This window comes from Oncorhynchus nerka, linkage group LG1, assembly GCF_034236695.1.
Source record: "Oncorhynchus nerka isolate Pitt River linkage group LG1, Oner_Uvic_2.0, whole genome shotgun sequence".
Classification (NCBI taxonomy): Eukaryota; Metazoa; Chordata; class Actinopteri; order Salmoniformes; family Salmonidae; genus Oncorhynchus; species Oncorhynchus nerka.
Genome location: NC_088396.1, coordinates 46,483,749 through 46,500,180, shown reverse-complemented (window position 1 = coordinate 46,500,180; position 16,432 = coordinate 46,483,749). Strand labels below are relative to the sequence as shown.

General features: G+C 43.0%; 1 pseudogene; it reads right to left on the bottom strand.

The window, feature by feature from the left end:
- LOC115130455 (aryl hydrocarbon receptor-like) overlaps positions 1-15,580 on the bottom strand; it is a 47,616-nt pseudogene extending 32,036 nt beyond the window's left edge.
- Positions 15,581-16,432: the final 852 nt, after the last annotated feature.

Here is a 16,432-nt window from a genome sequence, read left to right as displayed (position 1 = left end):
TGTCTTGACATGACTGGGTAAATGGGGTCGGGTCAGGTCTTTCGTTGTCTGAGGGGTCAGCAGAGAGCAGAGTAGGAGAGGATTGGACGCTATGCTAAGGCCAGACACCTGATGGGGCTTGTCCCCATCACACGGAGCTTGGGTGGAGGGCGTTGAGTGGACACCCTGACCTAATTCCCATACCAATCTCTCTATCAGGGGTTTGACATTTCATATCAGACATATTAGCGGGACTGTGAGTATTTGTGAGTTTAAAATATGTCAGCTACAGTATATCTTGTCTCAGTAGTTCTGGCCAATGTCCACGATTTTGTTGCGTTACTGTACCAACTCAAACGAGCATCCATTTACCCTAAAGACAAATAGTCTAAGTCCACTGTCACATCAACGCTACAAACTTGCTTGCAGAAAGTAGAAAGCATCTCCTTCCATAATACGTAACCATACATTGATATTCAGACCTTGAGCAATAGTAGCCTTTCATGGTCTGTTGACATCCATTGCGTAATGGAGCGTCTCAGTATGTGGCCAGTGGTATTACCCCAGGTCAGTGTCGTGTCCTTTGGCCTGAGCGATGTGGCCAGTGGTATGACCCCAGGTCAGTGCCGTGTCCTTTGGCCTGAGTGATATTTTGCCAGCCAGTCTGCTAGGGTAAGCTTTGATGTTATTGATCCCATTGTAGTAGGTCACTGCGCTTTCTGGTACTGGTCCGTCACGTGGACAATCCAACGCATCCATGAGGAAAAAGGTACGCCCTCCAAACTGATTACTGAAGCCCTACTGGTGTTGCCTGGGCTTTGTTGTCACTTATGAACTATAAGAAATTATAGATCAACTCAATAGATTGACATTTGTATAGCGCTCCAGCAATATCTGAGGGCATGAATTTAGCTGAAGCGGAATTTAACAGCTCAGTTGGGCAAATACACTCAACTGAGCATAATGGAGAAATAATGTATTTAGACATAAGTGAAATGTTCCATTTATTGATAAGACAAGGAAACAAGTAATAAAAACAACAAAATACATGCTTCATATTTCACAGGCTGCCCGTCCTACCTCTACCCAGTCCTACTACTGCCTTGTCCTACCATTACACAGTCCTACCACTGCCTCGTCCTACCACTGCCTTGTCCTACCACTACCCAGTCCTACCACTGCCTCGTCCTACCATTACACAGTCCTACCACTGCCTTGTCCTACCATTACACAGTCCTACCACTGCCTCGTCCTACCACTGCCTTGTCCTACCACTACCCAGTCCTACCACTGCCTCGTCCTACCATTACACAGTCCTACCACTGCCTCGTCCTACCACTACACAGTCCTACCACTGCCCCGTCCTACCACTACCCAGTCCTACCACTGCCTCGTCCTACCTCTACCCAGTCCTGCCACTGCCTCGTCTTACCACTACACAGTCCTACCACTGCCTCGTCCTACCACTACACAGTCCTACCACTGCCCCGTCCTACCGCTGCCCCGTCCTACCACTACCCAGTCCTACCACTGCCTCGTCCTACCTCTACCCAGTCCTGCCACTGCCTCGTCTTACCATTGCACAGTCCTACCACTGCCTCGTCCTACCACTGCCTCGTCCTACCACTACCCCGTCCTGCCACTGCCTCGTCCTACCACTACCCAGTCCTGCCACTGCCTCGTCCTACCTCTACCCAGTCCTACCACTGCCTCGTCCTACCACTACCCAGTCCTGCCACTGCCTCGTCCTACCACTACCCAGTCCTGCCACTGCCTCGTCCTACCACTACCCAGTCCTGCCACTGCCTCATCCTACCACTACCCAGTCCTACCACTGCCTCATCCTACCTCTACCCAGTCCTGCCACTGCCTCGTCCTACCACTACCCAGTCCTACCACTGCCCCGTCCTACCACTACCCAGTCCTGCCACTGCCCCGTCCTACCACTGCCTCGTCCTACCACTGTTTCCACCCAAAACCATTGTAGGATCTCCAGACGAATGTATGTGCTTTCTTTGTGAGGGACACATTACTTCCACTACTACTTGATATTTCCTTGCCTTATGAATAAATGGAACATTTCACTTAAGTCAAAATACATGATTTTAAGCTTAAATCAGAATATGAATTATTGATTGGCTGTCAGACTTATGGCTCCACCAATGTGCTTCGGAGGAACTAGCGATAATGATGCAGCACGTACAACACTACCACTGAATAGAAATGCTCCTTTGGAACGGTAAACCGCTGCTGAGCCAAACTGCACAACCCTGCAGCCTTCTTTTATAAAACTGTCTCTGGGGAAGTTCTCATTTTTAAAGCCTATAGGCTACAGCAATACTAGACAGAACCGGTCTTCTATCGCCACCCTCTCCTCATGTGTGAGGCTGAGGCAGGCTGAGAATTTGATGAAGCAAACCTGACAAATAAGCAGTGTCCCTGAAAATCTGACAGCTTGTGAAAGGGCAATGGACTCTAACTTGTGTGGTAGGAGAAGTGGAGTGGGGGTGGGGGGGGTTGAAGTCCTGGTGAGAACAGCAAGGTAGAAATATGGTTCTATACTGCTGAGGTACCTGGGACTGAGAGACGAGCTCCAACTATGGGCATCAAACATCCCCTCCCCCATCCCCTCTCTGGACTGATGGGTAGAAGCCATATTGGGAGCGATCCAAGCCATCCGCATAGAGGCATCACATTGCTTACTGACACTTTCTGTAGAGAACAGCTCATGACCTGATCCAGCTATGTTGTTTGGGATTTGTCCGACAGAGAGGCAGGCTTGCTTGCAGCAAAACCGTAGGAACCCATTTCAAAACACCAACAATATTTAGCAAGTGTTTGACAGTTTTTAATGAGCTATTTACAAGTGGATGATAGGGACGTTGTATTAGTCGTACATACGGGATGATATACAGTACCAGTCAAAAGTTTGTTTATTTTATAGTCCCGCTTTATGTCCAAAAACCTACGTTTTGTTGGCGCGTTTTGTTCAGTAATCGATTGGCTCAAAGGCGGTCACAACAGGCAGACGAAAAATCCAAATAGTACCAGTAAAGTTCGTAGAAACATGTCAAACGATGTTTATAATCAATCGTCAGGATGTTTTTTGTCTAAATAATCAATAATATTTCAACCGCACAAAAGCGTCAATATAACGTCAATATAAAGGAAAAACAACTACAGGAGCGCTCTAGGTCGTGTGCACCAAACAGCTCTGGGACTTTCCATTGTCCACTCATTCAAAGTGGTCATTCTCCCTCATTTTTCAGAATAAAAGCCTGAAACAATGTCTAAAGACTGTTCAAATCTAGTGGAAGCCATAGGGAACGCAATCTGGGTCATATCCCTTTATAGGGTGGATAGGCTTTCAATGGAAAAACAACCATTTCAAAATAATGGCACTTCCTGGATGGATTTTCCTTAGGTTTTCGCCTGCCATATCAGTTATGTTATACTCACAGACATTATTTTAACAGTTTTAGAAACTATAGAGTGTTTTCTACCCGAATCTACCAATCTATGCATATCCTAGCTTCTGGGCCTGAATAACAGGCAGTTTACAACCCAATCCATAAGACTGCTGAACAACAAATCAAATGGTAACCAGACTATTTGCATTACTATTTACTATGCATAGTTTATTATCTATGCATAGTCACTTTACCCCTACCTACATGTACAAATTACCTCAACTAACCTGTACCCCCGCACATTGACTCGGTACTGGTACTCCCTGTATATAGCCTCATTTTTTATTTTATTGTGTTACTTATTTTCAATGTTTACTTTAGTTTATTTACTAAATATTTTCTTAACTCCATTTTCTTAAAACTGCATTGTAGGTCAAGGGCTTGTAAGTAAGCATTTCACTGTAAACTCTACTACACCTGTTGTATTCTGCGCATGTGACATAACATTTGATTTGATTTTAAATCAAACACATTTCAGTACAGATGTATCCTATAGCAACACGTGAAGCAAAAGCGCTGACCTAATCCATATTGAACTCATTTCAACTGTTTACATACAGCAGCATAGAATTCTACGAACTACTCTTTTTAACGAGAATGCATACAACACGGCTATCCCATTGGAGGATATGGCTATGATCTGGATCTCTGTCCTGATCCATGGAGAGTCGCATAACGTCCTCCTAGTTCTACATGTCCATTAGTATTGCTGCCTGTGTCTATTTCTATACTAAAGCCACTCTAAGCTTGTCTTTGGATAGAATGGGCCACCTACATGGACATGTGTTTTTATATCCTCTCAGCCATCCATTTATTGTTTTCTCATGGCTTACCTATCTAGGGAAGGGGAAAAGGGGGATACCTAGTCAGTTGTACAACTGAATGCATTCAACTGAAATGTGTCTTCCGCATTTATCCCAACCCTTCTGAATCAAAGAGGTGAGGGGGGCTGCCATAATCGGCATCCAAGTCTTCGGCGCCCGGGGAACAGTGGGTTAACTGCCTTGCTCAGGGGCAGAACGACAGATTTTTACCTTGTCAGCTCGGGGATTTGATCCAGCAACCTTTTGGTTACTGGCCCAACGCTCTAACCACTAGGCTCCCTGCCGCCCCTATCTACATACTGAATGTAAACTCCTGTATTTTTGCTCCAAAAAGAGGGAGAACTGAACACATGACTTTCAAGCATTATTTTCCAGTGTGATCCACTAAGCAACAGACCAGGATTCAAACCTATCCTACTCAATAGTACTTGACATCTCTTTCCTTCACACTACTATGTTGAACCAGAGGCGAATAGTTTTAGTTATAGAACTGAGAGGATATTAAGGAGTAAGGCCTTTGACATCAATCAGAACCTTTCACTGTGGTGAACACAGGAATGACCTCAATAAGAAAAAAAGAAAAGAATTTCGGCCGTTCAAGAGAGACCCTCAAGATATTCTTACTAAACCCCCCCCTCCCCTTTTTTTCTCGGTGTTGAAAGTTGAGATAATGAAACAAGATTTTAAAAGTAGTGATTGAGAAGCGATGCATGGAGCAGAAGTAACTTGCTAATCCAGTATTAGTCTGAACAAGCTGGCGAACAACCCTCCAAAGCAAACAGAACCCTTTCAGAATTCACTGAGATTATTCATTCTAATCTCAAATCTATATATACAGCAATTATAGGCCAAAGGTCAGAGTGCAACCATACCCCCAATCACAACAACCATACATATCCCTATGATATTGTAATTGGATTGCATCGGTTATCCTGAACCTGCATACCCAACACAGTCTCTTTAAGCAGATTTTGATAAGAAACAGCTAATTGTTGAGATGTGTAAATTGCACATTCAATTTTAGATTTATGAATGTTGGTCATGATGTCAAATGACTACACTGCACATAAGGCTCTCCAGAGGGTGGTGTGGTCTGCCCAACGCATCACCGGGAGCAAACTACCCGCCCTCCAGGACACCTACACCACCCGATGTTACAGGAAGGCCATAAAGATCATCAAGGACATCGACCACCCGAGCCACTGCCTGTTCACCCCGCTATCATCCAGAAGCGAGGTCAGTACAGGTGCATCAAAGCTGAGACCGAGAGACTGAAAAACAGATTATATCTCAAGGCCATCAGACTGTTAAATAGCCATCACCAGCACATTAGAGGCTGCTGCCTATAGGCATAGACTAGAAATCACTGGCCACTTTAAGGAATGGAACACTAGTCACTTTAATCATGTTTACATATCTGGCATTACTCATCTCATATGTATATCCTGTATTTAATACTATTCTACGGTATCTTAGTCACTTAAGGTTCACAAATCTTGCATTACTCATTTCATATGTATATACTGTATCTTAGTCCGTTTCACTCTGACATCACTCGTCCGTATGTATATAGTCTTAATTCAATCCTACTTAGATTTGTGTGTATTGGGTATATGTTGTGTGATTTGTTAGATATTACTTGTTAGATATTACTGCACTGTCGGAGCTAGAATCACAAGCATTTCGCTACACCTGCAATAACATCTGCTAATCACGTGTATGTGACCAATAACATTTGATATTACTAAGCTTCACAGCAAAAAGCACATGACTCCATTTAAAAAGGGACTGGGTCATTAGCTATCTATGGACCAGGAAGTTGCGCAACAGAGAGGTTCCTGGTTGGTTGCTGGTAAAGACAGCTCTTCCAGGAATCCCAGGAGCGCTCTTATTAGCTTAGTTATTGGCATTTTCCACCTCACAGGAGAAACGTGGTGATAAAGGTGGCACCTTTCACCCTTCCGTCTTTACAACAGAAGAACTCACAATGGAAGGGCCATTCCTCGCTCCCAGGGGGCCCCTAAACCTCTTTGTAAAAATGAAGAAAAAAGAAAGAAAAAAAATGGAATGACCGAATGAAAAAAACTACGGTGGAAGCAAATTTAGGGCATTGTGTTGTTAAATAGTGTCATATAAAATGTGGAAGGCGGTTTCTAATGCTGGGGGTTGATACACGGGGGGTTGATACACGGGGGGTTGTGTAATGTCAACGGAGTTAATCAGCCTTCTATATAGTTCAGCCTTCTTATTGTCCCATCTAAATGAAGGGCTTACACTTTTACATTGCACAAAATATTATGAGTGCATTGGATTTGTGTCCTCATCTATGTTTATAATCTGACTGCCTGCCAGCCAGAGGGAAACACAACTGGAGCTTGGCTTGCCTGTGGTTGTTAGTGTGGGGACCTCCATCACAGAGGGAGTGGCCCATTAACAGAGGAAACACAACTGGAGCTTGGCTTGTCTGTGGTTGTTAGTGTGGGGACCTCCATCACAGAAGGAGTGGCCCATTAACAGAGGAAACACAACTGGAGCTTGGCTTGTCTGTGGTTGTTAGTGTGGGGACCTCCATCACAGAGGGAGTGGCCCATTAACAGAGGAAACACAACTGGAGCTTGGCTTGTCTGTGGTTGTTAGTGTGGGGACCTCCATCACAGAGGGAGTGGCCCATTAACAGAGGAAACACAACTGGAGCTTGGCTTGTCTGTGGTTGTTAGTGTGGGGACCTCCATCACAGAGGGAGTGGCCCATTAACAGAGGAAACACTGGCAACATTAGAGACCAGAGCCAGAGCTCTGAGAGGGCTTCTTTCAGAACAGATATATACACACTTCTTATCGCTGCATTCTTACAGCAGCCGTGGAAAGCCATAGTGTGTTTTTATGTTACTGTGTGTCACAATGATTCCCTCCCCCACACACGTGGAAAAAGTATGCAATTGTAATTTTTTTGTAAAATGTTGATTTTAATAGCAAATGACTCAAGTAAAAGTCACCCAGTAAAATAATACTAGAATAAAAGTCTAAAAGTATTTGGTTTTAAATATACTTAAGTATCAAAAGTAGAAATAATTTCAAATTCCTTACATTAAGCAAACCAGACGGCACCATTTTCTTGTTTAATTAATTTATGGATAGCCAAGAGCACATTCCAACATCATTTACAAACAAAACATGTGTGTTCAGTGAGTCCGCCAGATCAGAGACAGTAGGACCAGGGATGTTCTCTTGATAAATGGTCCATTTTCCTGTCCTGCTAAGCATTAAAATGTACGAGTAGTTTTGGGTGTCAAGAGTAAAAAGTACATTATTTTCCTTAGGAATCTATTGAAGTAAAGTACAGACACCCAAAAATATTTAGTACTTTAAAGTAATTTTATTTAAGTACATTACACACACACACACACACACACACACACACACACACACAGGGGGAAAAGATTGCACAATAGCTGACTAATAAGCATATAATTGATTCTCCAGGGTGAATTATCCATGACAATAAAACACAGACGCGAAGTTTCCAGCTCGAATAGAGATTTGACCTCACTGAAAAAGAAAGTTCCAAAGCCACCAGCAAAACTATGACAGTTTGAGAGTAAAGCGTTTACGTGCCACGAATATTACCGAAGGTGGCTCCCCTTCTTGTTCGGGTGGTCGTCGTCGCCGGTCTACTAGCTGCCACCGATCCTTTGTTCCGTGTTCGTTTGGTTTTGTCTAATTGTTTTCACCTGTTCATTGTTTGGTTGTTAGGGTGGTGTTATTTAAGTTCGTTTAGCCCACTTCTGTTTGTGCGGGCTTGTTCTTCGGTATTTGTGAGAGGTGTTAGTGTTTTGTTTTCTCGCTGTCCTGGTATTTTACCTAAGGGTACTATTTTGTTTTTATAGTTACGCCTGTGTTCGGTATAACTATTTTGTTCCTTTGATTTTGGACATTAAAGCGTGTTTTTCCCCACATCCTTTGCTCTCTGCGCCTGACTCCACACCCATTCACTCATTGAGCGTTACATTACGCTGCAGTAAATATCTAGCACAAGACAATGCCATCAACAGAAGTGCATGACACATTACACAGAAACACATTCTGTGGACACTAACATTCAAACAAAATCCTGATTACCGAACATACTGACTGCATGTTGATTTAGTCTATCCCCACCAGACGCGATCATCACATGCAGGTTAAACTATCAAAACCAACTGTGAAACAACTATACTAATTTGGGAGGTCGAAACACACATTTAGCTAGCTTGCTGTTGCTAGGAGATGAACATTGGGTTGTTCTTTTACTTGACATGCATATGTTCCTTTTTTTTATCTGGTTCTTTGTAGAATGTTGACCCAGAGTCATACAAAATGTTGTGTTGATCTACTCCGACGATTAATCCACAGATAAAAAGGGAAACCTAGTCAGTTATCTTTAATTATTCTCACCTTCTTGGTCTTTCAAGTATCCACGTGGGTCTGTATCTTCCTGATATCCAATAGAGGACTTGCAGAACGGCTCAAACAGAACCCAGTTATATTTTAGCGCCTGGCTACGCAGGCGCTCGTTGATGCAGACGAGCGAATGGCTGAAATAATTTAACAACATTTATTTTGCAACGTTCCCGCACCCAAAATTTGCGTGTGAGGCCACCATGGTGTGTTACATGGACCCCAGGGTCACAGAGCTCACACAGGTATCCCAAATGGCACCCTATTCCCTACATAGTGCACTACAAGGCCCATAGGGCTCTGGTCAAAAGTAGTGCACTACATAGGGAATAGGGTGCCTTGTTGGACAAAACAGCCTACCCACTGGACACACACACGGTTGAATCAACGTTGTTTCCACATCATTTCAATGAAATTACATTGAACCAATGTGGAATAGACATTGAATTGATGTCTGTGCCTAGTGGGTAGCTGCCTCCCATCAGAGACCAGGATGTTATAGCCTCCCATGATTCCCTGTGATGAGATCCTGGTGGTTGTATAGTGCTCATTCCCGGGTTACTGATAATCCTGAGAGTGAATTGTTGTACATGTAACCGGCTAAGTACAGGAGGCATGGTGCAGGATAGAATCTCCTCCTTAAGCACCCAGGACATTTGGACCAGAACATAGAGTGATGTCCTTGTCTGAGGCATTAGCATGGAACAAACCAAATACTGTCTAATGTGGCTTTGCCTATCGGGGAGAAATGCCTATGCATACTGTACAATTATCTGGTATTTACTGTGCTTTAGGTTTTAGGCACTCCTGCTCTCATTCCTTCAGGTTGGCAGAGGACGGATGCCAGTAGGCCTGAAGAGGAGGAGGAGAGGAGGCAGCTGGGATGGATAATATTGTCAGACGGATTAAACAGGCTCTGATAGGCTTTGTTCAACTTGTACAAGACATTTAATTCCACACATAGCAACAACACTGGCCTATGGTACAACACACCCAGATAAATAAAGAGACATATTATAATAGAGGGCATCTGAGGTATTCTTAAAAAATACAGAACATAGTGTCCCTACCAGAGCACAATGCTAGTTCACTGTGGTTGTTAAACCAACACTACACAGCATTCGGTAGGCAAACTCAGCTAATTAACAGCAAGTGGTTGGGTAATGATGGTGGTGGCTAAATGGCCTACTAGCCACCATAGAGACCGAGACCTGGACGGTTAGGCAGAGCTGAGCCACCTCTTCATAAATCACCCGTCCAACACTGTACCTGGGCCTAATCCCAGCGCACTGAGCAGCAGCTCTGTTTACATACAACAAATGATGATGGGAGACACAGAGACGGAGGCCATGGGCCCGCCCTCAGGCAGTCAGACAGGCAGGCAGGCATACATGATGGGCTGATAGGGGTGTTGATAAGGCTGCAGGTTAAGGCTCACTCTCTCATCATGTACTTCCTGAACGTGAGGCCTGTTAATTACTCACTGTTTGTGCAGTCAGGGAAGGAACTAGGCTAATGCAGTAACACAACAAGGACACGAGGGCTTGGCAGGACACTTTGACCTGTGACGTTGCAATACAATATAAACAATATATTTTGACAGGGTGACGAGATTTGTTAGACCCATAACACAACAATCAGTTATATTCATAGTGCCAATCATGCATCCAATCAAGCAAAGTCACACAATTTCAGAGACGAATCAACCCTTCGACGACCCAAGAAATTACTACATTTATCAAGGTTCAAATGTAAAAACAAAGTGTATATATATAATATTTTATTATATTATATATATATATATATATATATATATATAATACAAATAATATGGCTTTTTCAAACGATTAAAGCTACTGACTATTTAGTCCCATAGAACTAAAGACTGGATTCTCCCCCCACCCCTTTCCAGCATCTCCATTCCTCCCCACAGAGTATTTGTACATGTCCTCTCCCTTCACACCAAAAAAAGCCACGCATTTGCAATATCTCCCCCCCAACACACTGGTAGCACAGGCCCCGGATTGAGATACAGTTGTCACACCCCAAACAGCCATTTCAAGAAGCCACAGTTTTAAACAAACACTGTCCTCCCTCCATTTCATAAATTCTTTAAACTCTGGGGTTTCTCTTAATTATTAATGCTTCCAGAGTATCCATCGCCCGCATTGCAGCATTCTCTTTTAAAGAGCTCTGCCTAAAATAGCATCTTTTCCCCACAACATAGGAGAGAAAAAATACAAATCCGTCCTCTTTGCATGCAATTATTTTGTTCCCCAAACACACTCTCCTCTGTTTTTAATGGAGCCCTTGCTTTCTCTTCCATCCTTAACTACAAATGAAGGCAGAGTCACAGCTATGAAAAATTGAGGCCCCTTCTTCTCCAGGATGAAATAATTGGCTGGCTGACTGAGGCTGGCTGGCTGAGTGAAGTTGGCTGGCTGGCTGGCTGACTGACTGACTGACTGACTGACTGAGGCTGGCTGGCTGAGTGAAGCTGGCTGGTTGAGTGAGGCTGGCTGGTTGAGTGAAGCTGGCTGGTTAAGTGAAGTTGGCTGGCTGACTGACTGAGGCTGGCTGGCTGGCTGAGTGAAGCTGGCTGGCTGAGTGAAGCTGGCTGGTTGAGTGAAGTTGGCTGGTTGAGTGAAGTTTGCTGGTTGAGTGAAGCTGGCTGGTTGAGTGAAGTTGGCTGGCTGACTGACTGACTGACTGAGGCTGGCTGGCTGAGTGAAGCTGGCTGGTTGAGTGAGGCTGGCTGGTTGAGTGAAGCTGGCTGGTTAAGTGAAGTTGGCTGGCTGACTGACTGAGGCTGGCTGGCTGAGTGAAGCTGGCTGGTTGAGTGAAGTTGGCTGGCTGGCTGACTGAGTGAAGTTGGCTGGCTGACTGACTGAGGCTGGCTGGCTGGCTGAGTGAAGCTGGCTGGCTGAGTGAAGCTGGCTGGTTGAGTGAAGCTGGCTGGTTGAGTGAAGCTGGCTGGTTGAGTGAGGCTGGCTGGCTGAGTGAAGCTGGCTGGTTGAGTGAAGCTGGCTGGCTGAGTGAAGCTGGCTGGTTGAGTGAGGCTGGCTGGCTGAGTGAGGCTGGCTGGCTGAGTGAGGCTGGCTTTCACAGCTGATTAAATGTACTTTGAAGGTGTCAGGAAATACAGGCCATGAAAGACCCAGGTTCTCTACTGTTTTGACATCTTCATAAGAGTTCTAGGGATGGAAGCTTGGCTTATAAAGTCCCAGTGGCTCCTCACAGTGCTTCCCATGACTATGCATAGCAACTACCATACTGCTCTGTTCCATCTACTAACTGTACAGACAAGACAGCAAGTCAGCACAGGGATGCTAGAAGGGGATCAGGCTAACTGCTTTGATAGCTCCCTGCTCTGATGCTCTTTAAGTAGAGCATATTTTTAGGATAGGCTTCAGCTACATACTGTAGTGGCCGTGTGCTATGCTAACACACCCTTGTGCTGTACACAGCGAGGGATCATTGGACCTCTGTTTACAAAACAAGGACCTTATGTCTACACAGGAAGCACAACATTTCAGGAAGCACTCTATTGAGGACCTCAAACTAAGGGCCCTATTCAAGCAATAGTTCCAGAGCAATAATAGGGTTCTTTGTGGACCACTTCTTACCGGTGAAGAAGTTCTTGGCCCGGAGGTAGCTGACACTAAGGCGGAGGATGGAGAGTTTGTCCAGGCTGGTGGTGACCTCCTCAGGGAAGGGGAGGAGGCTGGCCAGCCTCTCCAGCTCTCCATTCAGACGGTCCCGGTGGCGCTTCGAGGGGTTCGACTTGGCCCCTTCTGATTGTGGCGGTTTTACGCTGCAAGGAGAGAAGAAATCATTATTTTTAACTTGACAGTTTTACATAAAACTCTAGGGTCTTCGGTTGATTATAGTTCTCATTCATTATTAGCATTATTAATACAAAAGTATAATTTGTAATGATACCTGTAATATAGGTAAATTAATCATTAATAAAATACTTCAACAAGTAGAGTCAAATTGAAATGATTAAAACAGCCAAAAAATAAATGCTAAATTTAAAACCTGATTTGCGTCATGTGAATAACACAATGTTTTTATTTTATTTTAAATTGTAAATATGTTTTGAGTCATAATTTATAGAACTCCTTCAACAATCCACTCATGAGTTAACAAATCATGCAAATAAATGCACCAGAGCACTGAATGCACTTCTAGAATTATGTCATAAACATACACATTCTCCACTGACAACATACATACTGTTGGTTCAACAAAGATGTATTTATGTAAACACATGTTAGGTACATTTTCACTAGTGAATTAGTCAATTATAAAATAGGCTTATTTCAAAATAATAATACACAGGCTAAAAATTAAAATGTAACAATAATAATACTATAATTATTACATAATAATACTTCAAAGCCATTTGTTGTGAAAATTTGAATGGTTTTACATCCTTCCAGTGTCCTTTCAGCAGGTGCAAGGTGATTGCGCTCAAATATCAGAAAGTGTTGGCCTTATGCACCTGCGACCCACCAAACATTGGACATCCCAGCCATTTGTTTAATTCAAAAATGTATGTTACACAGTCAATAAAGGGGCGTGTTGACTAACCTAAAATGGCGCAGCATATTTGCGGCTATGTGGTAGAATTGCATCATCAACCAATTGGATGTATAAACATTATTTCAAAATACAAATGTTTACGTTGTTTATGTTGGTTTAAATTGAACAAAAATAATGCAACGACGTTAACAGTAAATTATGGCTTCACGTGATAACGAAATAACAAACGCAGCAACTATTTTTGACGACAAGTGCAACTTTGGAGCGCACGCAACTTTTAGCTTACTGCGAAATCATTTTTTAAAACACGATCACACAATAGTTGTACTATTGATTTAAGGTAGCCTATATATATATATTTTCACAAATGAATAGTCTTATAGTCAAATAAACTGTTTTACAATGCGAGTGCCCGGTCGAGGCCTTTCTGCCTGTCAAACAGGGCGCGAAGGAACTAGTTCATCCACAGATGGGTCTCTTCAGTCCTCCGGGGCCGGAGTGGTGTCACACTTTTTCTCCATCCCTAGCAAACACTGCTGATTAAACTAATTGCATACTAAACTGCATATCATGATTAGTTAATTTTTGAAAGTCAGGTGTATTAGCCTGGCTGGGGCAAGTGTGATACCAATCAGGCCCCTGACGACTGGAGGTGGCCCACCTGAATATGTGTCCTATCGTGTGTCATCGACATTATCAATTTAATTCAGGTGAAATATGCTATTTAAATTTGCACAAATATAAGATGAGTGATTGAGCGCTAAACGGGGCGAGCTGGTATGGATGCAGGGCTTTGAACATTTGGCTATTTCTGTTTGCGAAAAGGCCTTTCAATTCGTATAAATAAACTGTACTTACGCTCTCTGGACTGGTTTTCTCCTTTTACGTCCAGCATACATGATATGGCAAGTCCGATGAATCTCCCCCAAAATATTGGTGAAGGCTACAGTTCCCTTCGAGCTACATAGGCTACAGTCGACAGTTAAACTAATCCATCAGATGAAACACGTAAACACATTAGCGAGAGGACAACGACAAAAACAACAAATAGTCGCACTTTTAGTTTATATTTTATCCTTCAACTGTGCGCAGATCCAGAGATGGGTTAAGAAATATAATTTATATAAATTAATGGCATTGTTGCCTATTCAGAATATCATCCGTTGAAATGCATGCAATTTGCAATACTGTTTACAGTCCATCGAGATGCTAAATTAGTCTGCAAAACAATGCTTCAACCCAATATAAAACCCAAGTAATTAATCTCATCGTCTAGCGGAATGGTGATCTAGATGTGTAGTGCCGGTGCGCTTTGCAAACCGCAATCCCCTTCCATGGTAGCTTGCACCTTTCCAATTCTTCCCAGGCTATTTTTTCATATTTTACCCTGACAATAATGTGACAAACGTTTGGACAATTATTGTATCTACTGTATTAGTCCTATGCTTAACGTCCTCTATTCCCAATTATCTCGTCAAATTCGGCCACGCGCATCTCCCTGCTTGAGTCCAGATTTGGGCGGGCACGCGCACTAGAGGTCAAAGGGGAAACGAAAATCTCCTGGAAACACATGGGAGCGCGGCAATGTTTGCGCGTTCCCGAGCGGCCCGTTTCGTCCAATCAGAGTGGAAATGAGAGCGGTTTCTGTTGAGCCTTGTGTCCTCTGCTGTATGTGGGTCAGAGGTTAGAATTTTAAATAATGAAACCATTATGTTCTAAATTAATGGTTTAGCATACCCTGGTGTTGAAATGGCTTTTTAATAGTTTTTTCGGCCATACACGTTTGTGCTCTATAGCCTACATTTGATTAGGAGGGCTACCCAGACCCATCGTTAACGCTGCAGCTACTCTCTGTTTATTATCTACGCATAGTCACTTTAACTCTACCTACTTGTACATAACGCTATTGTTATTTTACTGCTGCTGTTTAATTATTTGTTACTTTAATTTTCAATTTTTTACTTAACACCTATTTTTCTTAACTTCTTTAAGCGTTGTTGGTTAAGGGGATTGTAAGTAAACGTTTCACTGTAAAGTCTACTACACCGTTGTATTCCGCGCATGTGACAAATACAATTAGAATAGGCTACGGAAATTGATACAGACCTGCTGATACATGACAAAACCTAAACATAGCCCTACCTCTTTGCATATATATATATATTATTTCCAAAGCTGCAATCATGGGTCACACACAGTATGGATAAATTATCAGTAGTCGACAGGATATAAATAGCACTCCCACAGCAATTTTCCATAATTCTGGTGTATAATATACTAACAAAAAAACCTATAAAAATGTCTATCAAGTCATTGTGATCGTATAGTCGATTTAACCATTTCTAATAATTAATAATTTACTAGTAATAAAAATACAATTGTTTCCATGTGTAATCTCATATTTACAACATCAGAATAAACTATCACCCATTTTAATATTCAAAATATATCGAATTAACCTAAAACATTACTCAATGTTGTAATATTTATGTTGTGGAGAAATGACCAGGCAGGAGACGGGAGTACAGTTAGTTGTCGTTTGGTCAAAAAAAAACTCGTGCTCTACAGTTCGCATTCCAGTGCGCATGTGCATTTCCTATTAGGTGTAGTAACGTAACACTGCCGTAATGCATTACTGCTTAGTAACAGCACAGTAACTAATATAAACAGATGTAGATCCCAGATACTACACTCCTCCCCCATAGTGTTTAACTCCCAGAGAACAAGGTAAATATGTTAGGTAACTACTAATGCAATATCTGAACAATGCATTCTTAAACATTTTTCAACTACTGGGTTGAAGCAGACTTTTCAGAGCCCAGCACAAATCCAGGGGATTATTCTGCCCCGAAGATGGAGTTTGTCCTAATAACTAACCCAGGTAATGTCCTTTTTCTTTCCTTTTATCTAGGACATATTACAGTGTTTGTTTAACTGTCCGTTACCTCCTTAACCAGCTCAACTCACAGGTCAAGCTTTTGAGGTGCCCTTCGCTCTCGAATAGGATATCTCCGCTCCTCCTGGGCTTCCTGTGGTGGGCCAGGTTCGGGTGGAAGGTCAGGCTCTGTCTCTTCCGTACGACCACAGTCAGGAGAATAGTCCTGGGGATCGTTATTGTTCTTGTTCTCTCGGTATGTCTCTGCTGGGGCGTTGGACCGTAGTAGATGATCCACAT